The 22,083-nt window shown below is 39.9% G+C and overlaps 1 protein-coding gene across 1 annotated transcript in view; it reads left to right on the top strand.

The window, feature by feature from the left end:
- The first annotated feature begins 779 nt into the window (after positions 1 to 779).
- The window catches only part of PKIA (cAMP-dependent protein kinase inhibitor alpha), a 42,882-nt gene continuing 21,578 nt past the window's right edge, over positions 780 to 22,083 (top strand). Inside the window, exon 1 of the mRNA XM_084212383.1 lies at positions 780 to 1,037. The gene's annotated coding sequence lies outside the window, so the exon portion shown is untranslated. The remainder of the gene's footprint in view (positions 1,038 to 22,083) is intronic.

Raw genomic sequence — 22,083 nt, 5'->3', positions numbered from 1 at the left:
CTCAGAAATATCAGGACCCCCTTGGTAAGGGGGAAGTTTGCCCAGGTGACCTTGAGCACAGCACAGTGCCTGTCCCCCATTCCCCTTCCAGGCACAGAGCAGGAGCCACTGCCAGAGGAGCTCTCCTGCATCCCAGGGAGCGCTGCATTTTTCAGGGGCACGAGCTCAGGAGCGCTTGAGCGTCCTGAGGCCGGGAGGTGAGAGTGGAAACAGGGAGCCCACCCACGAGCCCGAGGGATTACAGAGCATTTTCCTTCAAACTGAGAGACCCAGGCACACAGAGAGCTCTCCCCGGGGACGCTCTCCCTTGGCTCCGGCCTTGCAGCGGGCCGGGAGCTGCCCTCCCGCGTTCCCCGCCGCTCAGCGCGGTACGGCCGGGCGGTGCCGAGCCTGGGGCCGGAGCGGGCGCGCAGCCCCACCGGCCGGGCGGTGCCGAGCCTGGGGCCGGAGCGGGCGCGCAGCCCCACCGGCCGGGCGGTGCCGAACCTGGGGCCGGAGCGGGCGCGCAGCCCCACCGGCCGGGCACAAGCGCCGCGGCCGCGGAGGGGAGTCCCGGGAGGGCACGGCAGGCGCGGGGCGGAGCGGCCCATCCCGCCGCCGTGCCTGGGGAGGGCCCCCCGGACCGCCACCGCACCCGGGAGACGGTACCGCCCCTCGCAGGCTCCCGGGCAGGCGGGCACGGGTGTTCCCGCGGGTGCGGCGGCCCCTCCGGAGCGGGTGGAGCGTCAGGGCCCCGCGGGGCTCGGGCTGCCGGGCGGCGGGGCCGTCTCCCCCTCCGCGGCGGGAGCGGAGTGCGGCGGCCCGCGGAGGGGGCGGGGAGGATGACTTCATGCCGCCGGAGCGCCGTGAATTTAGGAGCAGCAGCTGCCGCCGCCGGCGGCGGGATGTGGGGGTGAAGTGACAGCGGGAGCTGCTGCCGGCTGACGGAGGAACAGCGCCGGGCACCCGCCGAGCCCGGGGGCTCTGGGCCGCCACCAGCAGCCGCTGCGGGAGAGAAGGAGGGAGGGAGGAAGATGCGCTGAGCCGGTCGCTGAAAGGTGAGCGGGAGCTGCCGGGTGCGGGGGCGAGCGCTGCGGCGCTGCCCGGCCGGGGGAGCGCGGCGCTGCCGATGCGAGCCCCCGCTCCGGCTCTGCCGGCCGCCCAGCCCGGGCAGCGTCTGGAGCGGCGCTGGGGCTCGTAGCTTTCTTCTCTTTCCCTCGCCTTCCTTCTGCCGTGGTTCCCTCCAAAAGCGGCAAGGCTGCGCTCTCTGAAGCGCCTCAGTGGTGCGTTTTATCTTGCATGGCCAGGATGTGCGGTGGCTCGGTGCCAGCTCCCGCTCGGGCTGCTCTCCGTGCCCGTGTCGGAGCGCCCTGTCAGTGGCGTAGCCCAGGACGGGGGCGAGAGCGGGAGGGCTGCGACAGGTGCGGGAGGGCGCCCCGCGCTGCCCCGGCGTTCCGCAAGTGACGGGGAGACATCTTAGGGCAGAAGGGCTTCAGGGGAACAGAAGCAAGAAAAGATGTCATTTCATGCACGTTCCTAGATTTGGAAGTCGCTTCACAGGAAACTAAAGAGTGTAGAAGTTGGGGAGCCGGCCCTTACACCAAAATGGGTTCTGTCGTCTTCTTCCAAGACTTGCGTGGTTTTTTCCCTTTATTCATTTTTATCTAGCCTAAGGTTCTCGACAAACAAAATAGCACCAAAATTCAAGTGCATTTGTTTGTTGACGGAAGAACTAGTGAATTGCTGTTCTATCATGTCACCTGTAGAAGCGGAAAAAAGAAAAATGTATGTATATTGTAGCTTGGCTGTTAACATTGCACATTGTGGTACGTGCGTAGGTCTTAACATCAAATGAATGGTATTTTGGAACTGAGAAGGTAAAAAAATTTGCCTGACCTATTTCTGTGCCTGATACACTGGTGGTTTTTGTTGGGTTGGTTTGGTTTGGTTTTATTTTTTGTTGATTGGTTTGTTTTTATTTTTTAAGTTTGTTCGGCTTTAAAAAAGAAAACTTGCCCTAAAGCAGGTATAGCAATACAGGAGGTTGGTGTGCAGAGACAGCTCATTAGAATAGACACAATCTGCATATGTAACAGTTAATGGCTCTGTGTGGTTTGGAGATGGAAGAAATGACTGTGTCTCTGGGAAGTAAAGAATTGGGAATTAATCTGTTCTTCATGAAAAAGGAAGTAGGATACTGGAAGCTGAAGGTTATTTTATTCAATGTCTGTTTACCTGTATGTTCATCCTCAAGGATCCTGTTACCCAAGGGTTCCCAGAAGCTCAGACAGTTGTGGTTGTGGCTAAAGCTTCTGGTCATGGTGCCAGAGTGACACGAGTAATCCTTAGGGATGTAACAGGGAGTTGCTTTATTTGTTGTCATTGTCTCTGGGAAGATATTTAAATGCAGTCTGTACTGTTGCTGGGTATGCAGAAGGCAAATGACAGCTACAGAGACAGAAAATGTGTACAAAAAACAATTGAGCTTTCACAAGGCTGAAACAAAGAGTGAATGATGAACTGCAGAGTCAGAAATCAGTCCAACAGACAAATCTTTTCTCCAAAGCACAGTCATTAACTATGATCCTGTGTAGGCTTGTTGCTTTAAGTCGTGGCATATGTAATATATGTATTTCAAACTAGGAAAAAAAAAACCAAAGTTTTGTCAAACCTGTGTCTTTCATCGATGATACATTTATTTTCTTCCTGTAAAAACTTTGAAGCATTGGTTAGGACATTTCTGTTGGTTTTTCCTTTCTGGAATTAAGCATGGCTGACGGTTTCAGTGCTGCAACGTTCTTCTCTAGTTGCATTTGGTTGGAAAAAGAAACCATGTAGCTGAGTTCAGATCCTTCACATATTAGCCCATCCAGTTTACATACAGTCAATTTCTTCAGTGGAGTGAAGAAATCAAGTAATGGCCCCCCAGGCAGTCTTACAAGCTTAGGGTAGTATGACTACTCACTAATGTTGACACAATGTTATCACAGTAAATTAACTCTTCATGCTTTCTGGCAAACCGAATTTTTCAAGACTCTTTATTCTTTAAAAATTAACTTTTTTTTTTAAACAATATGGTAGCAGAGATGAAGCAGTGGTTGACAAGAGCCCCGCTGCAAACTTGAATTGCTTTTGTTTTTATCTTGTGTACGCTAAAGGCAGGTGGTGTAATGTGCATGTGTCCATAGAAGAAAAAGTACATCTAATTATCAATGTGAGTCTAGTTCAGCGGCGTAGCTGGTGTAAATCCACTGCCTACGGATTTCTTTCCCAGAACTCTTCTTGCTCCTTCTGTTACTGTAACTCTCCATACTTCTGCCAGCCAAAGGAAAGCATCTTTATTGCGGTTGATCTGGGGCAGCAGCCCCACTGACTGGAAGAACAGCCTAGTTGGCCAGCTGGTTGGTGCCAGACAGACTGGGTAGCAGCTGAGATTTAGTTGTCTTTTTCCTCAGAGGTTCTGCTATTTTGGAATACTTCATCTGGGTTTGTTCTTCAGATATGTAAGAGCTTAATTATCTTTGAGGTTTCTAGGCTGCTGTCAGCCTTTGAACCGGCAGGTTCATTTACCCAATTTTATTAGTGGGGACCAGATGGATATGTTTGCAAAAGGCTTGTTTCCTTAGTAGAACAAACTGGAAAACCCAGTGACCTTGAATGCACTTGAAGTTGCAGAGGTTTGATTTCACTTCTGGTCCTTTCCAAGGGCTGAGATGAAACACTTCAGTTGAATATATTTTCTATTATTATGAGAATTTTTAAAATTATGTTACCAAGTGCTGTTTGAACTAACTGAAATAACCATGTCTCAGAGCAAGCAGGTCATTTTTCACTTATGTCGTTACTAGGCTTTCAGATGGATTATTTTTTCCAATTTAAGATTTCTATTTAAAAAGGCTTGAGCAGAGTAAAAGGGGACAGATATTACACAATGAACTTAAAACTTTAGCATGTGCAAACAATCAAGAGTATTTCAACAGCAGTGATACCATTTTTATTTTGAAGAAGAAATACATTCACACTTTCAAAATGCATGTCCTTCATGTGCAATAGCTCATGTTTCTGGGAGAGAAAAAAATTATTTCTGAAAATAAATACCAGGCACAAACTGAAACTTGGTCTTCTAGTATGCAGATGGATTCCATATTGGACTTACTGTCAATAGAGGATCTTTATGTGAGTGCCCACTAAACTGCAAAGGTAGCAATCATTAAAGAGAACTGAGAGTTTGATCCATTTATTGTATATTAGTGGTGGCAACAAGACAGGTAGTGATAATCTTATTTTGAATTTGACACATTCAAGTAAGTCAGCACTTCACAACCTGGATAATGAACCCCTGAGTTTAATATGAAATGTGGAGATAGAAATGCAGAGTTCATGTATGCTTCTTGCAAAAAAGAAAGCTGCTTGAAGCTTTTCCCTTGAAGGGGACTGCATGTAAACAGCAGCAAAAGCATGGATCTATTTATATGTATTGTTTTCATGATGTGTCAAGAGACTAGCTTTGAGAGAATCTTAATATTGTCTACTCTTAGAAAATTACTTTATTAAGACAACATCATAAAAGAAAGGATCTGATTGTACGAGAACTGTATGTTTGTAGTATATATCCCACCCTCAAAATATAATCATATATATAATCATATATCAGAGGAGAAAGTAACACAGAATGGACTCGTATAGGACAGTTGGTGCAAATGTCCCAACCAAATGCCAGATCAAAAAATTGCTTTTATTTTTCCTTTAATTCTTATGGTAGAACCAATAAGATATGATAGTGGGTTTTGTCTTCCCTAGAATACTGAAGACACGCTGCATTTCTGAGCTGGTCATATTTCTGTGATTGTAAAGTGATTCCAGGGTATCTCTGCTCTTCTTTCCTGGTTGAACTAAGTATAAAACAGTAGCTATGAGGAAGAGCTGCAGTAGAAGAATTTCTATGTCAGCTGGGGTGTAGTTCTCTCTAGCAGAATTTGGTTTGTTTTCTAACCTTTATTAAAATGAATTAAAAAATTGGCTGCATTGCTCTTCTTTGGCTTTACAGGACTCATGAGGAATTTAACCTGCCTTTATGGCAACTGCCTGGTCTCTCCACAGCTCTGTATCCCTTTCTGCACTCATGTCCCGATGGTTCATCAGATGTTAGAGGCAAATAGGTCTAATGCCAACATAGGGTCTTAGTTTCTCTTACTCTGACTGCTTCTTTTTGTCACGTTTTTGTTCTAGTGACTATTCCAAAAGAGTCAAAGGTATATTGAAGTTATTTTGGCAGCTGTTAGCTAGCCCATGAAATGTGCTGCAGCTTTAATGAGATCATATAGATCTTAATATATCCATATAATTATATATATTATATAATATATATATTTGCTAACTATTCACTCATTTGCCTTCTACCTCCTACAGTATTTCCACTTACACATATGGTGAGCACATAACTTTGGTGAAACGATCTCACCACCTGTTGTTTTAAAATAGCACAGATGCTTATTAATGGTCCTTCCATGATGCTGTTTATAGTACATGTGAAACCTCACTTAAAATACTGTGGATCATGTTGATAAAGGATATTATTACTTCAGCAGCAGCCTTAAATGCTGTTCAGCATCTTGACTTAACTTGTCGGTCATTAGCAGGTAGGAGAGAGGTGAACTCCACAGAAGAGTCAAAATTGTGATGCTCAAGTGAGCTGTCATTGAATCCTTCACAAGGTGTTCTGTGGAAATGCCTGCTGCCTTTTAGACAGCTAGTCAATCCCAAGAGCTTCAAAAATCACGAGCACACATTACATACACTCGTAAGTCTTGCGCTCAGCTGAAGTGAATTCCTTGAGGCCAAGCTCAACAGCACTTTCACACTTCAAATCAAGGGAAAGGAAATAATTGCAGAACTTTAACCTTTACCAAGACTGTTGCCTCATATATATATATTTTTACCACAGAAAAGTAATTTCCCAACTCAATAAATTAAGTTTAGGTGCATAAATGTTCCATCAATTCCCGTGTTCTTTGTTCAATCTCATGAGTCACTTGGGTTCTTAGGTTTAATTTCAAACAATTTCTAGAGTTCTGCAGTAATGTTTCTGATCTGCAGCTGTCTGCATTTGTCTTGGATTTTTTTTTTTTTTTGTCTAACACATTCAAAGTGGAAGGTAAAAATGTTTGAAATCACCTATCTGCAGGTAGACCCAAAAAATTCTTGGTGTTAAGGGTCAGTTTGCTGACATGTAAATGTGAAAGTGCAGTCAGGCCAAACAGACTCGGCTACTTTCAACCTTCCCAAGGTGCTCACTTGAGGCACAGAAAGTTCTTGATATCTGTATGATGCTAGTGAATTCCAAGACAACACTATTATACACTGAGAAAAATATAGAACAAAAAAAAGGAACAAAAGAATGTTTCATTCAAGTTTAGCAAAAACTCCTCATAACTAGTAGTATGAGTAGCTCTGGATTTTTTGTGATTTTTTTTTTTTATGAAATATGAAAACTTTTTTCCCTGTGGTACATGACAGACAGCATTGATTGTTTGAGTTTAATGTTGCTAAAAAATTAAAGAAATAGTTGCTCACACTAGAAGGGTGACTTTCAGATGCCAGTTCCATTTCTATAGGATGGGCAAAAACCTCTTTTTGTTTCATTAAAAAACTGTGGCATATTATAATGTAGCTTGTAAGAATGTAAGTCTGTTGTTAAAATAAGATGGCTGGCAAGATTCCAGTAAAGGATGCTTAGAGAAGAAATTACTAAATTAGGTGGAGTAATCATCTTTTGATACAGTCTCCCAGTGTTTGTTGCTCAGCATTGATTAGAAGTTCCCTGGGCACAAAGCAATGTTTGCACTATTACATTTAATTGCAGGAGACATCATGTCCTTGCTGCATGTGTTTGGTTGATCTGATTTCTGTTCTCAGGCTCCACGGTATCCTTTGGCATGATTCAGAGCATGTGGAGTGTAAGGAAAAAAGTCTCTTTGTTTTCCCTTAAAATTTGTTGCCTAGTGGTTTAATTGGGCACCTTTTTAATTGACATGATGTGAGTAATGTTAAACAATTGCTTCCTTTTCAGTTTCTCACGAGTCAAGATTTTCTGTCGCATTCTTTTTCCTCAAATACAGAGTTGTCTTCTGTATGCACTCTTTCTGTACATATGGACTCTATTCTATGTTTGATTTATTCTTTGACACTGTTTTTATACCTTCTGAAAATTTATTTCTGACATGCAGGATTAAGAATCTCTTTTTAATAGTACAATAATTTCTTATTTATGTCCTTTTTCTTTCTCATTTTTTTCACTATGCATATTTTTTTCCAGTTACTCATTATGTTTCAATTGGGCTGATCTCTTGTGTCCCTACGAGGTTCCTTTTCATTGTAGGATTGATAGAACAATATGTTTGCATGGCATTAAGGTACTGGTGCCATTAGCTGGAAACATAAAAGTTGATAGCTGGATATCAAAAATGCATTTTAAATGTAGGACAGAACAAACTGTAGTGTTTAGCCTTGCAGAGAAATTCAGTCATAAACTGTTCCTTTGTTTTGTGTTTTCCTTGCTTTAAAATAGTTGGATGATGGCAGCTTTTCTGGGTTGGGCTAATGTTTTTGAGCTCAGGCATGGGAAACAGAAAATAAGTGAATAGGATTTGTTAATGCATATAAGAATTGGAGCATGTGAAAATAATTCAGACTCTAAAAAGCAGGCATAATGTGAAACACTTTATATAAAAAAGTCCAAAAACAAACCACACAAAACCAAAAATAGACTGCTGCATTTTAAGTAACTGTTATTTGTAAGGTCTCGTGGAGTCAAAGCGTGATAAGAGATGTGAATGGAGTCTGCATAAATATAGAAGCTGTATGACTTGAGAAAGAGACATAACTTATCAAAATGATTACAGCATGCCTGTAAAGCCTAAGGGAACTACAGCTTTTTTTCAGTGAAATAAGCCTATTTTATCTTATACTTGTTTATATACAAGCTAATAGTGTTTACAAACACCAAAAGCTTTTCCAAGCAAAGTATTTGGCCTGAATAGGGAGTTGTCTTAAGTAATTCTGAATAGCTTTAGGCTTTATAGATCCCTTTCCCCCACCTTTTCCTATGTGTTTAATTGCCTGCAGGGACTACATGTGCTGATTTATCAAATGGCAGCTATAATATTATATGATAGTAAGAATTGTGTCGATGCTTGTGTCATTCACTCTAAGTGACAATATGCAAAAATAATGCCACCACTGCTACGTGTCCTTTTAAAGTCTAATTTTTCTGTCTGTACCTAATGTGGTGCTACTTGACTGGGCCTGACTGGGGCAATGGCAATATTCTCTTCAGTTTTACAGAAGCAAAATCCCTGCTACATGGTGAAAAACAGGTGCAAAGCCTTCAGTCATCCCCAACTCGTGCACAAAGCATCTCCAGAACAGATAAAGTTTGAATGGGTATTTATAGAAGATGAACATGATAGCCTGCACCCGGAGAAACACAGATACTGTATAAGAAATTTAAGCATGTAATATCACTTCCTTGCTGATACTTCAGCATTCATTACATGTTCATGTAACAGTAGGCTTTTAATATTAGCTAATAATGGGGAATGACTTCATTAGCATTTAAGGAAGGAATTGAAAGTGTTTTGTGAAGTATAATTCATTAGCTAATTGTCCCTCTAGACGATACTTTTCAGCTGTACACTTTGCACACTTCGGGAATTGCAGTACAGACCAAAGAGCAAGAAGGAACACATTTTTGTTACCCTCTTTTTCTCAGATACTGGAGAAATGTATTATTTATGTGGCCCTTTTAATCTTGGAAGATCTCAAAATGCTTTTCAGCACTTCCATTTTCATTGACAATATTTGGAAATAAGGGATGAAAGCTGTTATTTAAACATTGTTTTCCCAGTTGTATAGCCAATAAGGCTGCAGATCAGGGAGTTACTTATGCAAGTCTCCAGAAAAAGGTACTGATTTCTGATGACTGCTGCAGCATGCTGACCCATGCTGTTTCCTTCCAGGCAGAAAATTCTCTTTCCTTTCACTTGTGTGCCTCATAGAAGCAATTTTTGAAGACCATTCATCCGTTACAGACTGCTGCTCTGCTTGTTAAGCAGTGTTTCTAGTGGGATAACACACTATGCAAATATATTTTGTGTAAGTTTTCTAGGTCTTCCAAGTCCACTCTTTGCATTTCTGTTCCTCCATCTCCCTCTGGCTTTCTTGGTTTGGCTAAGGTAGGGACTAGTACTCATTTTGCAAGTATATTTTTCTACTGAATTTTTTTGTGTAAAATTTTTGAGTTTAAAGTTCTGTCTCTCTTGGTAGCACCATATTTCTTAACTACTGTCTTGAACATTTATTTGGACACTAACAGTTTGCACACCTTAAATAACTGCACATGATTTCTTAAGCCAACTACAAGGCAGAATAGAAAGATAACTTGAGCAGTGTTCTAAGATCTGTATCCAAATAAATGCCCATCTTCCTGTGGTGGTTTGTTGCTTTGATTTCCTACTGCAATGGGAGAATAAGGAAGTGCCAGAAATGTCCTAAGTTTCCTCTGCTTTCCAGACTGTGTAATCTGAACATTGTGTATTTGTTGAGCCTAAGGCAGCACCTGAGCACTTCATTTTGGTGTCCAAGCATGTTTCTGGCAAGTGAGCTCTTTTATGCGGCTCCTTTTGAGAGGAGCAGTTGCCTGTGTCTCTGTGCTTGGTAATGATTCATTACACTCTCAGGGCTGCTCTCCAGTGTCATCTTTCATAATTCTATTCTTGTATGAATTTTGGTGGCAAGTATGGAGTTTCTGAGTTTGGGTGGGTTTGTTTTTTGTTGGTTTTTTTTTTTTGTATGGCATGGCTATCAGCAGGATCAGAGTGGCACTCTTTGTTCTGAGATAAACAGTGTCTCTGAATTCTGCTGAGGACTAGGACAGTTTCATGACTGTTAAACTGTTGTCAAGGTTTTTTGTGCATTTTTGACTTATGTCAGCTTGTTCTTCCGAACAAGGCAAAACTTGTTCTTGGAATTGTTGTGGGTTAGGTGCCATTTCCCAGTAGGTGATTTGAATGTTGTTTAGAAAATAAATTCTCCTTTTAGAAGCCTCTTAGTTTACCTGTCTCTCCTTTGATGTGGGTGCTGTTGAAACAGGCCAGATTTTTAGCTAATTTGTCTGGCTTTTCTCTGTTCAAATTGCTGAAAACTGTGGAAGCTTTCTATGCATCCTGCATCCTGTGATACCTGTCTTTCAGCTAATGTTGTTTCTGTGACATTCTTCTTGAGCACGTAATCATATCTGCCATTTGTTCTGTTGAAGAAATTTCACCTTCCCATCCCCCTTTCTGAAGTATTCCTGCTCTGCTCATGGAGCAGTAATTTCAGTAAAATGTTCTACTTTATCTCTATTTTTGAGCATATTTGAAAGCCTTGTTCAGGAAAGCAGAAATATTTTGGAGTATCATGGTTTTCATAGTAACAGGTGTAGATACTTTCAGTAGTTTTACTATCTACATGTGGGTTTTTTTGTGAGTGATGTGAAAATCCAAGATAAGTCATTATTTAGCACCTTAAGTTTCTGGATTATCCCTATATAGTGCTAATTTATAATGTACTTAACATTCTGATAACCGTGGCCAAAATACTAGACTTTTATTTTGTCACCAACACTCCTCTGTTGTAAGAGATCCTTTTGTAAGTAAGGACATAGATATGGACAGGTTGGAAAATTGTTAATAGGAGTTAAATGTCACCAGAAGAATGGGGGCGTGGATCTAGTGCATGTCCTTCTGGATAAGTCAAAAACATAAGATCTAAAAACGTAATTGTGTACACATGGTAATATTGATGTGTCAGTTGTTTGTCCAGACTTTTTCTCTCTTCTTCCAAATGAAGTGCCTTCTCTGTGGAACAATTGTGAGCCCAGTGTGAGGGAAGGAGTAGTTCCTTTTAAGAAGATTAGTAATACCAAAATTTGAATAACCCAAAGTCAAGGTAGCTGTGGTCTCCACTCTGAACTTTTCCTCTCCTTTTTTCCTTTTCTGCATGTATGTGTATTTGGGTATTAGCTAGGTGCTTTTATCCTACAGTTTGGGCATAAACACCTCTTATAGGCTAAGGAACAAAGGCTTGCATTGGGTTTTCTTACAGGTTTCTACTATTCTCTCCAACTAGCCAGCTCACTGAAAGCCAGAATCTTCTATTTGGCTTGAAGGCTGTTTATATCTAACCCCACTGATGTATCACTAAAGGGAAAAGTATTTAGAGAAGCATGAAAAGATTCAGTAGGATTAAATAGCAAAGCGTAAGGGTTTGCTCCATGCCGGAGCAGCCTTTGAAAGCTAAAAGCAAGCTAAAGAAAGAGGCATTATTAATTGTGGGAAGTTAATGTAAAATGGGAATCAGAAAAGATGATTTTTCAAATCCTTTCAGCTGAAAGCGTTGAATCAGGGTCTTATGTTTACAAGTGATCAAGTATAGAGATAGAAAAGAAGCCTATTAGGGATAAAGTAAATTTGTTGAAGTGGCTTTTACCTACATACCTGCTCACAACCAGCTGAGTGTAAAAAGAGTCTCTTTTTTCCTACCCTTGAGGATGGTTTTAGACACATTTGACCAGAATTGTTGGTTATTTAAGGTGGCATGAATGACATCTGAGAGTGAGCCAACGTTGAAGTCAACATCCATGTGGTTCTATAAATAAAGAAGGTTACATGCAAGGCCTTGCTGAATGTTGGCTTGTCTGAAAGGGCTAACTCTCACCAGTTTAATTCAAGTTTTATTCCTTCAAATGCTTGATTGCTCAAAATCTAGCCAAAGCAGAACACCTGCTACTTTCTTTTTGTATTTCTCCTTCCCTATTTACTGCTTGCTTCCAGAGCTTCATGTCAAACTTGATGAAAACATAATTCTTGCTTTTGTAGTTATTTGCTTGATTTCACTTGGGAAATCTGTACACAACTATATCTGACAATAACCAGTTACTCCTGAAGGATCCTTTATCATCCTCTGAAAATCCTTTTGTCTCTGAACACCACAGGAATAAACAAAGGCTTGAATAAGCTCTTAAGTGCTAGTTTAGTGGCACCTGGGTAATCCCCAGCATACTTACTTGGACTGTGCACACGTGCACGTCCTTTCCATGGAAACTGGAATGAGGGTGCAAAGAATGGGAATGCCCAGGTCTCATCCCTACATTTAATCATGACAAATCTGCAAAGTAATTGTGAAACATGCAACTTTATTGTTTGGTCTTACTGACTATCACGTTTTGCTGCATTTTCTACAGGCAGACTTTTTTTTCTTTGCAATTTCCTATAATTTTTAAAATTAAAAAAGCCTGTCTGCTACTTGCACTGAGTAATACTTCAAAGCTTTCATTTGCTGGAGTAGATCTAGTAGGACCTATCAGAAAGTGTGATTTAGCCCTAGTTTTCTGATAAAAATACCTGTTTTGGTGAGTAGTTTCTCTTTCCACAATTGTTTGGAAGAGGATGTACTTGATGCTTTCCCATCTATCTGAAGCTGAATAAAAAGTACATATCAACAGTTACAAGACTTATCTAAACATGAAAACTTTCTGCCAGGTGCTTTGAGGGAGCTAAAGCGTCTTTTTGTCAAGACTTTTTTTTCACTTAATAAGTGAAATAATTTTGACTCCTTCCTCGAGCTTCCTGGGAGAAGACATAGGCAAGAGAGTTTCTGTGTTCAAGGGAGATTTTTCTACAAGCCTTTTACGACATCCACTTATTTCTATGGAACTTTCGTGGTATTCTTCTCATGTTCAGATGGCATCTGTGATCAGTTTTCTAGTCTTTTACTATGTGTATATAAGCTACCAAAAAAAGTGGAATTTTTGTCTCACATTGCTGGATAAACTTGCTTAAAAAGCCCAACAGTGTCACTCAAATTTAAATTGAACTGTTCACCATTCCTTCTTCCATGCTTATGTACTCTTCACTTAAATTTTTTTGGAATAGCAAGGAAATTACAGAAGTCAAAAGAAAGCTAATCCAAGATCTTCTACAAAAAAAGGTGAATATAATGACTTAGTTAGCAATATCTGTTGATCTGATAAATCCCAGGCAAAACAGTAGAAAAAGCAAAGCTGTAAGTGTAATGTATATTGAAAGACAGGATTATAATTAATGCAAATCACTCATGGTCAATGAAAAAAAAAAAATCATGTCAGAGACCCTGACATGCTGGCTTTGCATATTTTGGCGGCTACAAGAAATACACTATGAAGCCTGTGTTGCTCAATGAAAACTGAAGTTGATGTTATTTCCCCTGTGCCAGGCAAACACAGTAGTTGATTCAGCATTCAGATGTGTTCAGTTCATACCTATGAATTACCCACTGCAGCTTTTTTTGTACCTGTCCTATATCCTGTATGTGTGATCACTTCCCAAAAAGTACTTCACAGTGCTGCTTAGATCAGTCCTGGCCCAGAGTGTAAGCAGCTCCTTCTGTGTCACTGTGAAAAGATTCCTGAAAGATGGAGTGAGGAGTCTTACCTCCTCAGAAAATACCAATGACTATCTATTTGAAGGGAAATGCCTGGTTTTCCCTTTTTTGCTCTGTCTCTGCAATGTTTTGCAATATTTGTGAGTGTTCCCATATTTTTCTGTCTCTTCCTTGAGTACCACCCCCTCCCTCACCTGCCCTGCCCAGAAATAAAAGCAAGAGGGAAGTTTTTCCTACAGCAGAGAGTAGAAACGGAATTCAGAAGTGCTCAAAAGAGCTGTGAATATCTGGAGAGCTGCAGGATGTCATACAGCTTCTATTTTGTACCAGTTGGAAAGAATTGTTTTCCTACTGATAACTTACCTTGACACAAATCTTTCTTTTGAAATAAAATTCTGAAACCAAAGAAATACGTACCAAGTTTACTTGTTCAAAAGTGTTGGTACTCAGAATATATAAGTATAGTAAATTTCTCAACAGTCCCTTAAAAATACCTCTCCCTAAGGCTCACTAAGAATGTTTGTTAGGCGAAGTCAAAGGCAGCAGAAAGCAGATTGAGTTCTCTCAGACCATCTAAAAGACCTGCCTGACTAGTGCAATTTTGTCTGTTTACATGTAATGCATCTGTGATCCTGTTCATTGCAAACTTATATAAATCCACTAAAATGGTCCCTTTCTTGCTGTAAAACTGTCAGACTGTTGAAACACTGAAACTGGACATCTCTGTTTCTTTCCATATGACTCATCACTTTGTTTGCCTCATTTAAATGTTTTGCACCTCATTAATTTCTTGTCATTATTTTGTGTGCCTTGGTTCTTTCTACTTTGTTTGTACTGGACAATAAGAACTTTGTTTTATTTGTCTTTTTGCATTTTAAACTTTGGTACAGGCTGTTCTCTGTTACAGCTCCTTGTTCCATCTACAACAGGGTAAGATTCTTCCATACACCAGCATGTTGCCTAAAAATCAAGGAAGTGGTTTAATGTCCCACTATCTTTGCTATTCCTCTTGTAGGAGATGTAATGAAATTTTGACTGCCATGGAAACATAAGACTGCCAGCTGTGTCTTATGCATATTATCTAGTAGCATGAAGAGAACCTCTTGTGCCTGTTGCAGTCAGACTGGGTCTTTCAAATCAGTTACTGAAATTGGCATATGAAACACAAGATGAAGAAATGCAAAGAAAAAGCTCACCAATTATAATGAACAAGATCTTTCAAGGAGTCTCTGAGAAGCAGCTTAAAAAAAAAAACAAAACCAAAAGATATCCAAACACCAAACAAAAAGTCCCCAAGCCCTCCCAATTTAGAAAGTATGTATTTTGCAGTGCTGTGTCCAGAACACCATATGAGAGTTGCTTTTGCAGAATCCTTTGTTTTCAGCCTCTGGCAGTTTGAGATCACTCTGTGTTTGTATCCCTCCCCTTTCTTCTTGTTTTCTCTGTGAGAGCAAATATGAAGGTCATCTCTGGGCTCAATCCATATGTCTGAGGGATTGTTTTGTACTATATAGCTACTGCTCTTTCTCCTAGCTTCCTTCAAAAATTCCTAGTTTTAAAACAAAGGCTTTGGAAGTTCATAATTGCAATATACTGATGAAGAAACCTCTCTACAAAACTGCATAATTAAGTCATTTTTCCAGATGCTGTTAACAGATACAATTTCTTACTATTTTTTTTTTTTTTATTTTACTACTTCAAAAGTTCTTTTAAAAAGGAAATCTTACTTCAGTGCCTGCCCAGTGTGTTTCAAAGGCTTGCTTGTGGGCCAGTTTATAAAGATCATTGTTCTGTCTCTTGTTCTGCCTCAGTACTATGCTACTGAGCTTGTAGGTATAGTATATATGTAAGACTTTATTAGATAGAATAATAGATGTATTAAAAGAAAAATGCATAACAGCCTTTAGGCTATCATCAAGCTGAAGGCCAGAGAATGTGTGTTCTTGAAAGTTTAGGAGTTAAGTATGCAAATCCTCATCTTCTCTTGAGAAATTACATATTTTTTACTGTATTGGTAGAATCTGATGAGAATTCAGCCAGTGAAAATTCTCCAGTAAAGTTAATTAAGGCTGGTATCCTGAGAACACTTTGCATTAATTTTGTATCAGATTATACTTCTACTTTCTGCAACTTTAATTAATCAAATTTTAATGGTTACTCAATCTCTTGCAGTTTGGGGCTTAAAAATATCAAGGGGTATGTTCCTAATTGAATACTGTTATGTGGGAGGGGAGGGATAGGTAGATATTGGTCCACTTTTCTAAAGGGGAAATGGATCCTGAGCAGAAGACAGGGAAAGATGAAAAGGGCAGCTGGTCCTTCAGGACAAGGAATGGCAGCAGAAGAGAGGCAGCAAAGTAATTAACAGGTCTTTCTCCACATGAGAAGGTGGCTTTTACTGTGCCTAATTACACAGACAGTAATTTAAAACATGCTGTCTTGTCTCACAGTTGGATCTTTCAGAGCCTGGCTCATGCAGGCAGCCTCCTGGAGTCTCAGGCCTGTAAGCAGAAACCCAGGTAGTCTTTGCATGAGACCACAAGCTGAGAGGACAGGTTTCTTGTGTGGAGTTAGAGCTCTCATCCTTTGTGGATTAATGTTGTAGTTTAATCCTTTGTAGATTAATGGCCTGTGATGTTACCGTTTTGCATTGTACCAGGACTCAAAGGAGTATCAACTTCAGTGTAAATCTGGACTCCAGTAAGCCAAAAGCTAAACTTTGATTTTACAAATGCTGTGCAGTTGTGTGATTAGACAGAAAATATTTAGTTACTTGTACTATGTGTCAGGAACGAGCAAGTCTGGAGCAGGCTGTACTAATGTGAGGGAATCACCTTGCCAAGACACAGTTGTGTGTCTTAGTTGAGGGCTGTATTTCACCCATGACATGGTGATAACTTTTTTAACTCGCTAATCATGGATTCACCAATGTTCCTGTACCCTTCACTTCTCCAGTGCGTCTAATGAGACCGGACTCTTGAGCCAGGAAAATATCTGGGAACTACATACAGCCGTTAGGAAACTGAATTATAGACTCTAATCTTTCCTATTTTATTTTAGAACAGTAAGTGTCTAGAACTGCTGGCTGGAGTCTTTGTTTTTGCATACCTTTGCATTTGTGTCACCTAAGATCTGGTAACGAGGATTTTCTGATCTTGAACTTGCTAAGAGGCACCAGTGTGCCATCGCAGTCGTGTGGACAGCTGCTACAACAGGGATGTATTGACATGCCTACTCAAGTGCAGTACTACAGAAAACATGAGGCTGGAGCACAAGATGTACAAGCAGGGACTGCAGGAACTGGGTTTGTCCAGCATGGAAAGGACACTACAAGATGTAACAGCACTAGCCAAGGAGGCACTGTGGAGATGCTATAGACTTTTCTTGGAGTTCTGCAACAAAAGGAGAAGTGGCAATGGCCACAAGTTGCAATAAGAAATTCCAGCTACGTGAAAGGAAAATCTTTTGCTTAGAAAATGGCTTAGCACTGGTACAGCTTGGCATAATGCCTGGGGACCCTCCAGCCTTGGAGATACTCAAAATTCTTCAAAGTCCCTGAGCAGCCAGACTGTTAGCCTACCTAACCTCAAGTGATTGTTGGACTTGATGGCCTCCAGGTATCCCTTCCAAAGTTTTTCTGTGATTCAAAGAGTGGTGGTTCACTAGGTGTGCCCATACAGACCTATCAGTCCTGACTCAGGGTTCGAGTTTAACTCAAAAACCTGTGTGGAAGTAGGGAAGAAGTGAATGTCACTGCTCATCTTCCACATATTAGCTTCATTCTGTGGAAGGAGAAGACTTGGAATCCAGGCTGTCCTCAGTCTCAAGGAACCCATGGACAGAGCCATCAGTGTAAAAGGTATGTTGAAACTGGTTTATGAGTTACAAGCACAATTGTTTTCCTTCTGGTCCTGTGCCTTTTTGCAGATGAGGATGCCTAACTCTGTAGTCTTATGATTTGTGTGCTGAAGACCAGGAGGCCTCCACTTCTGGATCATGCTCCTCAGATTAAGTGCATTGATTTTAATGATCTCTGGAGTAAAATACATGAGCAGTTCTGGAAGTCCTCTTAGCTTTCATTGTTATGCTTAAGACAGCTTTTTCCATCACACAGTGCTTATTTCACAGGAGTAAGCTGATCAAGGATCGTGCAAGAGACAGAGCTTCAGTTACACCTGAGAGTGTTCAAGTGCAGCAGGGCAATGATCAAGTGCTGAGATGAAATGGGTCTCAAACTCCTAGGTGTAGAAGAGAGTGGTGGCAAGCTGCTTTTCTCCTGAACCTGCAAGACATGACCACAGCCTTTTTGTGAAGAGATGATTTCTGTTTTCCATATGAAGTTCTTACTAAGACAATAAGATATGAACATAATAAGCAATTCCATATTTAGGTATTAATGACTTTGTCATTGTTTAATGTACCTTACCCTGGTGCAGAAAAACACAGATATGTGACAACAGGCCTTGCAAACTAAATTTATCCTTCTATAAAATCCACCCACGTAGAAGATATTCAAGAAAAGCTCCATCACATGCTGAAATCTGTGAAACATAAAAGAACCATGGGAAGTAAATTAATTTAAATTAATAACAGCATATTGTTCATATTGTACTGGGAGGGAATAACACAAGAAACCACAGAAATCCATTAAAGAGCATGGAATTTCAAGACTGTTTGGGGTTTTTCTTGTGTTTTAGTTTTTGGTGTTTTTTTTTTTTTTTTTTTTTTTTTTTTTTTTTTTTTTTTTAATTTTTAATTGTGAGTATTGTCAACATTATTCCAGGAGACTCTGTAGCTTCTTTTCCTGAAGTGCATTCACTTTTGACAACAGCCAAATTCTTTCTGTACAGATCTGTTAAGGAAAGCTAGTAAGAAATATTCATTCTGGATAGAGAAAACGCTTTTTTTTCCCAATTCTCAGGGGAAAAAAAGTATATTTGGTTGTCATGTTGCTAGTGGCATAATATGAAGTCAAGCACTTTGTATAGAGCACAGGGGTTTTTTATTTATGCATGCTGCACTATTATAGTTTATACTTTGGTTTTTTCCTATTTGTAATTCTTGCTTTTTTATAACAAAACTATCATTAGATTTTATCTTCTAAATTCTGTTCTGATCTATTTGGTATTAACCATGATCAGCACAATGTTTTCCAGTCTTCTTCAAAGCAGATAGAAATACCCTTGTGGCATAGCATGTTTCTGACTCTGTGTGTTAAGAAAAAATATATTCAGCCTTATAATGGCATAATGAGAGTAATTTTCCTAATGAAGCATGTGAGCTGACTTGAAGTACTTATTCTTCTAGATGTACCTCATCACAATTTGTTTCTAAGAACCTTCTTACCCAGTATCAGGCATGGTTCTGTCTCTGGACCTCCTCTGCTCTATTGCTGTCATTTTAGAGTGCCCAAGATTAGTAGAAAGAATGCAGAAAAAAGAACATAATATGAAGCTGAACAGAGAAAAATTACCTTAGTCTCATATGGTTTTCCTTTAAAAGACCTGCTTGCTACTGTTGTAACATCTAAAAGACATGATGCTGTGCTGCTTCATCAAAACTTCATGCAGTAACATTAGAGCTCAGTGGAATCTTTGATTACCTGCTTAATAATCAGACTAAGCCAGTTTGCCTTTGTTGGCAGTGTAATCATAATCTCTATTTAATCAAATTACAGGTGGTGGTTTGTTTTGTTTAGCTTCTCTGGGTTATTTTTTCTTCAACTTGTCATTTACCCAGAAAGTTAACTGGTTAAAATTGTTCCAACTAAGCTTCATTGTGTAAGAAGCATTTCTTTGGTCTTGGATGTGATGAGTGGAAGAGGTTTGCTTGTGTTTCATGGAATTATAGAGAGTTGTTTTGACTTTTAATGATAAACACCCCTCCCTTCTTTCTGTTTATATTCCTAGAGCGAATATGGTGAATGCCTTTTCCTGCTCTACTGTTTTTACTGGGGATGGCATAGCACTTAATTTATTCTTCATATAATATCCTCTTTTGAATGTAAGACTCAGAATCTGTGCATGTTTACAATTCAGTTGTATCTTTTTTAAGAAAAGGAAAAAAAAATCCTTCAGTATTTCTTTTTCGTGGGGAAATTTTGATTAAGTTTGATATTATGTTCTGTTGACCCCATTAACTTTTGAAGTCCCTTAAATGGCATTCTGAAGTAGGCCAAACAAGGGGAGAACTTCTGAAAAATAGCTTTAATGAACCTAAGAATCATCATGTTATGTAGTGAGATAGATGTGGAGTTTCAGGCAATAAACAAATTTGACTTCACAGATAAGTTTGCTTCATTTGGCATATGAGTCAAATGGCTAAAAGATTTGCAGTGATTCTCAAAACTCATCTTGTCACACATAGGTCATTTCTGTCTGGTTAAAATATGTTAATCCTGTAATGGCATCATGAAAAATAGCTCTGTGGAAACGAGGGGATGCATGTCAAGATATGTAGCACCCAGAGTTTGTGAGTCTTCATCCAAAAGTTTTCTATTGCAGTTAGCCTTCCAGATTCTTGATTTTTTTTTTCCTTTCAGTGCTTTGCATGTCTAAATTTTTCTATTTCATAACTCAGAACGTAAATGGTTTTTGTAATTTAGTTGATTTTAATATTAGAGTGCTAACGTTTGAATAACCCTTACAGGGGGATGGACAAGAAAAGTGGCAAAATACAAAAGGAAAGAAAATACTGCTTGGTTCTGAAACTCGTATTTAAAGATATTCCCCACAAAGGGTTAACAAGCAAATTACTAAGGGGGGGTAGAAGCATTTTGTGCAGAGAGATTTAAGACTTTGAGGCTGAGCATTGTATAGTTAAGATGTGTCTTACCAGAATGTTATTTCATTCAGACTGCTGAAAAGCTTTTCTGAACCGAAGATACATCGCCTTTCCATTTTTATCTTGGCTCTGAATTCATTGGAGTCTGATGAAAACAAATATGGAATGTTATCTGCTGTGCAAATATCAGTGCTATTTGTTTGAAAATACTGGCAGTGTTTCTCCTGGATCATGAGGAGGCTTATAGGTATAAGGTATGTAGTAGCAATGGAAAATTTTGTTAAAGGGGAGTGTAGAAAAGATGATTCTTGGTGGTTGAGCTAGCAAATTTCAAATGTATTGCCCTAAAAGTTAAAATTTGCTTACCTAAAGGATACCTGTGGAGTTCATGTTCAGTGAAGCTTTTAATCCAGGTGCAAATAGGCAGATTAGAAAATGTGGGCATTAGTTGGTTAGGAGGAGAAAAAAAAAGGTCTTTGCCTTCTCTCTCCTGCCCCCCTGTATTTCTTCTCTTCATGTTTTTTACAGTCTGAATGAACTTCTGACTGAGCTGAAATTTAAGTGGGTATTCTCTTCATCAACGTTCGGTCTTGAAATTTGCATTTTTTCTTCAAATTTCATGGGTGGTGTCCTACATTTCAACGCTATATTAAGTCAAATTTTCAGAAGTGATAAAAGGGCTTACATTTAGTAGTTTATTTCACTGCTTAACCCTAAATACTTTTACAAAGGTTAGTTCATACTGAATTCTGAAGCATAAAGTTCTTTGTCATATCTCATGTTGGTCACCTGAAACTGAGAGTATGAGTCTCTATATAATTATTCATGCAAACTTGGCATATGGGCAAGTCTATTGTCTTTTCACCTATTGTTCTTTTGGAATGTTTACTTTATGAACAAGCTAATCAATGCTTAGAGTAGAACCAAAAACAAACATCCTGCCTCTTGCAGTGTGTTTGCATTCTTGGCACTTCTGGCTCTTCTGAGAGCCATTAGTTCAATTGAATAATATGGTGTGATCTTGAAAAAAAAAAACTTGTAATTTAGTTTCTGTAGAGAATGCTTTCTCAGAAATAGCTGTTAAGTTTGAAAAGCTGGTATATACTCCTCTCTCATCCTTCTTGGTACAGAAACCTTAAACGTCAAAGTTAATCTTGTATTAATATTATTTAAAATAACAGAAAAGATTCATTGTCCTCTCTCATGTAAAACAGGACTATAGTCTTGGGGAAAAACACATCAATTCTCGTGCTATAAAAGTCCCAGCTACAGTGATCATGAGCACTGAGTTTTACTTGTTCTGTGATGGTAGAAGCTGGTGAGTAGAGAATAGTGCTTACTGTCTATCTCTCGTGGTGTTAACATGCTTATCCACATAACCTTTGCTTGGAAAGAGGCTGCCTCCTATCAGCTGTGAGATACCAGGAGTGAGATCCTCACATGGTTGTGATTTCTAAGTCTTCAGTGAAGGAAAGTGACAGAAGGGCAGTCTCAGCAGTTAATGGAGTTTAAGGAAGACATTGGAAAGCACAGTAAGTACTTATGGTCATTTATAGCCACTGAGTATCTTCTGACAGATAGGAATTTTGTTGTAGGGTAGGTGTTGGCAGTGAGGTGCCTTAGGTGCAGCCTCTGAGAGGAAAGGCCAGGGCTGTCCCATGCTGGACACAGATCAAGTCTGTGTGGATTTACTGCAGGATGCAGCTGAGTCCCTCAGCCAGGACAGTAGTGTCTCTGGGAAAACATATTTAAGCAAGGGAATTAAAAAAAACCTAAACACACAGGTAGAGAAGAAATAAAGATCGTGAGACACAGCACAGGGAATACAAAGGTTGCAGGAAAAGGAAGAAGTGGATGTGT

This window comes from Fringilla coelebs (genome assembly GCF_963513975.1).
Source record: "Fringilla coelebs genome assembly, chromosome: 1".
Classification (NCBI taxonomy): Eukaryota; Metazoa; Chordata; class Aves; order Passeriformes; family Fringillidae; genus Fringilla; species Fringilla coelebs.
This window is presented reverse-complemented; position numbering and strand designations above follow the sequence as displayed.